This window comes from Canis lupus, chromosome 15 (genome assembly GCF_003254725.2).
Source record: "Canis lupus dingo isolate Sandy chromosome 15, ASM325472v2, whole genome shotgun sequence".
In the NCBI taxonomy this organism is placed as follows: Eukaryota; Metazoa; Chordata; class Mammalia; order Carnivora; family Canidae; genus Canis; species Canis lupus.
This window is the reverse complement of record NC_064257.1, coordinates 8546781-8553060: the sequence shown is the minus strand read 5'-3', so window position 1 is coordinate 8553060 and position 6280 is coordinate 8546781. Positions and strand designations below refer to the sequence as shown.

Genomic DNA, 6280 nt, shown 5'->3' with positions numbered 1-6280 from the left:
ATTTGTGCTGTGCTGATTACGATCCTGTGCGGAGACCTGTAAGGTAGCTCCCTGCCCCTATGGGATCTGGATCTGTGTCTCCACAGATCAACTGATTGAGTGATATTTTAATGAGTTTCTTTTTCTGTAATCTCTACATGTAACATGGGCCTGAACTCATTACCCCAAGATCAAGAGTCACCTGTTCTTACCAATCACACTGAGACAGCCAGGCTCCCTCTGATGGATTGATACCTATTAATTCAACCAGACATACAGCATGTGTCAGGGCAGAAATTGAGCCCACACTCTCAGGTTTGGTGGAGTCATTGGATCTTGATAAATGGTAAAGAAAGCATAGTTTCCCTGATACCCAGGGAGAGGGGCCAACATGTTAGAAGATAACAATTTCCTCACCAGTAGTCATTTTACTGATGATTGGGAGACCCCAACGTGGGACTCCATCCCGGATCCCAGGATCACGCCTTGAGCCAAAGGCAGATGCTTAACCACTGAGCCACCCAGGAGTCCCTCTGGAAGAGTTTCCTAACATTTGCACATGCTGAAACAATTTGAGTTCTACAGAAATCTCACAGAGGAAGACATAGACATGGCCAACAAGCACATGAGAAAATGCTCTGCATCACTTGCCATCAGGGAAATACAAATCAAAACCACAATGAGATCCCACCTCACACCAGTGAGAATGGGGAAAATTAACAAGGCAGGAAACAACAAATGTTGGAGAGGATGCGGAGAAAGGGGAACCCTCTTGCACTGTTGGTGGGAATGTGAACTGGGGCAGCCACTCTGGAAAACTGTGGAGGTTCCTCAAAGAGTTAAAATAGATCTGCCCTACGACCCAGCAATTGCACTGCTGGGGATTTACCCCAAAGATACAGAGGCAGTGAAATGTCGGGACACCTGCACCCCGATGTTTCTAGCAGCAATGTCCACAATAGCCACACAGTGGAAGGAGCCTCAGTGTTTATAGAAAGATGAATGGATAAAGAAGATGTGGTCTATGTATACAATGGAATATTACTCAGCCGTTAGAAACAACAAATACCCACCATTTGCTTCAACATGGATGGAACTGGAGGGGACTCCAGGATCACGCCCTGGGCCGAAGGCAGGTGCTAAACCGCTGGGCCACCCAGGGATCCCCAAGATGAAGGATTGGAAGCAGTGCATGCGGGCAGAAAAATGGGAGACTCCACAAAGGAAAGGTCCGACTGACGCTTGAAAGTCCTCTTTATTCATCCACGCAGCACACAGGCTGGGTTTCAGGAAGAGGCTGAGGTGGGCGCTGAACACTCCGTGTGGCGATCATCTTCTCCCAAGCGCCACCCTTTAGCGTTGTGGAGCGCGATATCGCTGTGCACCCTGATGTGGTTCAGCCTGCGGTCATCACGTTCGGGGGGATGCAGAGAGGAGATCGTGGGCATCAGAAGGACGCTCCAGGGAGGGAGGGCGACCTGGGTTCAAAGTCCGAGGGGCCAGGGCCAGCACACCCCAGGGGCTCAGCACAGGTTCACAGGATGAAAGAATTGACGTTGTTGACGTGGTTCCACGGAGAAGCAACAGCAAGCGCTCTGACACGTCCATCGTAGAGAAGCTGTAAGATTAACTTACACAGTTAACTGAATGGATACAGTTTCCTCAAATTTACCAGGAGGGCAGAAGTTGCAGGTATTTTTTTTTAATATTTTTTTTTCTTTATTTATTTATGATAGTCACACACAGAGAGAGAGGCAGAGACACAGGCAGAGGGAGAAGCAGGCTCCATGCACCGGGAGCCCGACGTGGGACTCGATCCCGGGACTCCAGGATCGCGCCCTGGGCCAAAGGCAGGCGCCAAACCACTGCGCCACCCAGGGATCCCCAGTTGCAGGTATTTGAGTGTGGCTTCCCCAGTGTCCCCACATCGGGAGTGGCATGGTCTCAGGTCCGGTGTGGGGGGCAGGAAGCTCTGATATTGGAGTGGGGGGCAGGGGGCGCTAAGTTACATTGGGGCTGATGGAGCTCTCTCAGGCTCAGCTCCCCTTGTGGAGGTTGGGAGTCCCCGCTGGACCCTTTGGTCTCCCAGTCTGCTCTCCCCACAGGCAAAGAGAAGCTCCAGTAAATGAGGAGCTTTATACTAAGGCCTTCCTTCCTCCCCTCTCTCACTCCTTCTTCCCTGCCTACTTCCCTCTCTCCCTCCTTCCTCTCTTCCTTGCTTCCTTCCTTTCCCCTCCCTCCTTCCTTCCTTCTGTCCCTTCTTCTTTCCTCCCTTCCTTTCTCTCGCCTTCGGTCCACACCTCCCTCCCTCCCTCCCTTGCTTTCTTAGAACTGAGCTCTTTACTCCAATTCCCCTGAGGCAGTCCTGTCGCAGAGACGCCTGCCGGGATTAGAGTTGGAGAAGGGGGAGAAAGGGCCACGCCCCACAGTAGAAAGGTAGAAAGCCAAGAGCTATGGGATGTGGGCTCTTGTGGTAAGTCTGGTATCTGGTAGGAAAATTATTCTTACCAGTTCTTAAAGGAGTCATGGGTATTCTTCGCTCTTTTGCCTGTCATTGCAAAGTATCATCAGCTTCTCACGTTTCCTAAAAATATGTGTTAGAATTTTGATTGAGATTCCACTGGATCTATATATTGGTTTATGAAGAGGATGCTATCATCTGGAAAGGATACGGATGTATACTTTCCTTCTAGGCTTTGGTGCCTGCCATTTTCTGGGTTTCAGAGGTTCAAGGGTCAGAGCTTCCATGACAACATAATGGGGGGCCCCTTCTTTTTTGCAGGAGGCATTTCTCAAAGGCAGAAAGTCCCTAGTCCATTTCCACAAATCCTAGGGTGCAGAACAATAAAGTCTTGGAGGAACCAGACCAAAGAACCTTGAATCCTTCTATGTCTATAATAGGGGTCTTGTGCTTGTGTGGGAGTTCTTAGAGGTCACCCATTCTCACATTCACTTTCATCCTGGGCAGATCAATAGGACTTACCCATGTAGAGATCAGATGACATGATTTCCACTCATTCTTCTCTACCTTGTGTCCCTGGTCTTGCTGTTTGCTCTGTGGTCACAGACCAAATTCCATGGAGAAACCAGTTATAAATGTAGAATTCATTCAGGCCGCCTAATTAGGAAAGAGAGGAAAGAAACTGGTTTTCTGGCAGAGATGATCTTGCTAAAGGCATCTCTGGCATCTGAAGGCGATTTGCAAGGATGAAGGTAACATACAGAGAATAGTACGATAACCATGTTGTGGGAGAAAACACCATCATGGACAAGGCTTACCCTCCAAGCTAAATGTTGATTGGCATTGTCTTGAGTTCCCAACATTCACCAAGTCAAGCTCCTGGGGATCGATTGTTCTGGCAATTCTGGATGATATCAGAACCATCCGACTCACAGGGAAATCATCTCTCCACAGAATAGGAATTGTGAATCACGGAGGTCTGGTTGGAGTCGGCTGGAATGTGGGGAGGATAAGACTTTAAAGTCTACGAAGGGCTGGGAGGGGGAGTAGGAGCAAAGAAGAAACTGGAGTAACGGGGAACAGGATCGAGAAAAAAAGAGCGGGGGCTGGACGTTTTGGAAGAGCAAGATTTGGGTGGGGAAACCTGTAGGTTAGGGCGGCAAGGAGGGACAGTACTATGAACAGGAGGAAAAGAGATCCTCTTATGAGTTGAGAGAGGTGGCTGACACTGGGGAGTGTTCTGTGGACGAAAAGAGTTACACACGAGAGGAAACGGCTTTGGACAATGAGAGGAGGAAGGAATATAGTAGATAGGAGGAGCCCAGAGTCTGGAGGAGGAAGGAATAGAGTGGGTAGGTGGAGCCCGGGGTCGGGAGGAGGAAGGATTAGAGTAGGTAGGTGGAGCCTGGGGTCCAGAAGAAGAAATCCGAGGCAGTTTTTTTGTCATTTCTCCAACGGCATTTGGCTAGTTACTCATCTTGCCCAAATGAGTAACTGGACATAAGCTCAGATTTACCCCATTATTTATGTCCCACACCAGCCCACTCATCATCCCCTGGCTCAATGCCCATTATGAAACGTGTGTGCCCCTCCCTCTGGGCACGTCAGCAGGCTCACCAGCCAGGGACATGGCCCCAGGTGCGAGGTTGGAGACTGATCCCAGGAAATAGCAGACAGAAGAAATGTCATAGGCGTCCCTGGGCCTTGGGAGAACATGTAGTTTTGCCCCTCACTAGACAAAGATCGATCAAAGGGCTGTGCTTCAGTCAGGGGCTGGGCACCCAGAGAATACATCGGAAGCAGGTGTGGGTAAAGTGGGAAGTGCATGCCTTCGGCTAGTTAACTTACTCCCTTCTCCAAAGCCCTCGTACATCACTTAGGTCACTCCATGAATATCAGTGATATTATTAAGAAGTCCAGGTGAATACCTGGAAAACTTCCTGTTTCCTTAGACGGTTTCTTGATTTCCTCTTTCTTGAATCTCCTGGCTTTAACTGTAACCTGGATTTTCCATTAAAATACTGCTTCCTTTGCATATGTCTTAAATAGGGACCCTTCCTCCCAAACTCTACAGTTCCTTGAGGTGAGGATGAAGAGTATTTTCCTTGTTTCTTCTGACACCTTCAAGCTATTATTCCTCTTCCTCATTAGGAAATCTCTTGTTCCCTAGAAACTTTGCTACTCACCATTTCCCTGGCACTCCCGGTCTAGATACCCGTTTTTTCTATGAAAAACTTGTGCTTATCTCAAAGTCTTGGTCTTGAGTCCATCATCTTTTTTTATTAAAAAATATTTATTTATTAGAGAGAGTTAGCCAGAGAGAGAGAGAGACAGAGAATGACAGGGAGAGCAGGAGGGAGGGAGGGAGGGAGGGAGGGAGAGAGAGAGAGAGAGAGAGAGAGAGAGAGAGAAGGAGGTGAAACAGTGTGTGAGAGATAGATCAAGCTGGGGAGGGGCAGAGGGAGAAGTAGAAGGAGATTTCCCACTCAGTGCGGAGTCTGACATGGGGCTTGATCCCAGAACCCCAGGAACATGATCTGGAGCAGAGGCAGATGCTCAATGCACTGAGCAACCTTCGCACCCCTTGAGTCCATCATCTTGAGTGACGTCAGCGTCCATGTAGATGATCTCGTTGAATCTACAGTGTCCATGTAGATTCAATGCTTTGGCTTCTCCTTTGATTCCTTTATCAATAATATCCACCCATCCATTCTACCTCAGCTGCTTATGGCCATACCTGGTGTTTCCCAGTACCCAAGAATTATCCCACTTCTGAAATCGTACTCATACATTGAATCTTCAGACTAGTACTACCTGAGTTTACAATGTAATCACTGAATTGTTCCTACTTCATGGGGACCACAACCACTGACCCTTCCTTTCTTCTTATTGATTCTGATTCCTTTTATCTTGATTTCTCTCCTCACCCACTACAGAATCTAGGATTCCTAATTTCAATGATTTCCTTACCAAAGTCTATGCTCTCTTGCCAGATCTCTTTATTCTGCTTTCTTGGGCAGAAAATCTCCAGTATGACAGATTCCAACAATTTGACATTCTGATGTTGATGAATGCTGCTGAAAAAAAAATGTCATACAACGAGGAAGTTACAAAATAATACCCATAATTCTCAATACCTGTAAGACTGTTCATGGTGAGATTTTTTAATTAGAGTTAGAGAAATATGCGAGACAACCTTAATGCACGTCAATAGGGACTTAGGCAAATTGTGGTGCAGCCATGAGAAAATGCTCCGCATCACTTGCCATCAGGGAACTACGAATCGATCCCACAATGAGATACCACCTCACACCAGTGAGAATGGGGAAAATTAACAAGGCAGGAAACCACAAATGTTGGAGAGGATGTGGAGAAAGGGGAACCCTCCTGCACTTTTGGTGGGAATGTGAACTGGAGCAGCCACTCTGGAAAATTGTGTGGAGGTTCCTCAAAGAGTTCAAAATAGACCTGTCCTATGACCCAGCAATTTCACTGTTGGGGATTTACCCCAAAGTTACAGATGTAATGAAACGACGGGACACCTGCACCCCGATGTTTCTAGCAGCAATGTCCACAAGAGCCAAACTGTGGAAGGAGCCTCGGTGTCCATCGAAAGATGAATGGATAAAGAAGATGTGGTCTATGTATACAATGGAATATTACTCAGCCATTAGAAATGACAAATACCCACCATTTGGTTCATCGTGGATGGAACTGTGGTATTATGCTGAGTGAAATAATTCAATCAGAGAAGGACAAACATTATATGGTCTCATTCCTTTGGGGAATATAAGAAATAGTGAAAGGGAATAAAGGGGAAAGGAGAAAAATGAGTGGGAA

General features: G+C 47.4%; 1 long non-coding RNA gene across 3 annotated transcripts; it reads right to left on the bottom strand.

Annotated features, from left to right (window-relative positions):
• Positions 1-1215: 1215 nt before the first annotated feature.
• On the bottom strand, positions 1216-5558 carry LOC112642448 (uncharacterized). 3 transcript variants are annotated; one of them, XR_007402163.1, is made up of 5 exons: positions 5411-5558; positions 3259-3433; positions 2963-3097; positions 2488-2563; positions 1216-1597 (listed from the first exon to the last, which is right to left on the bottom strand). It is a non-coding gene; the product is annotated as an uncharacterized LOC112642448 (long non-coding RNA). The 3 variants fall into 3 exon arrangements; XR_007402164.1 differs by lacking the exon at positions 5411-5558 and adding an exon at positions 3957-3992; XR_003125254.3 differs by lacking the exon at positions 5411-5558 and having other exon boundaries at positions 3259-3950.
• Between the last annotated feature and the right edge of the window lie 722 nt (positions 5559-6280).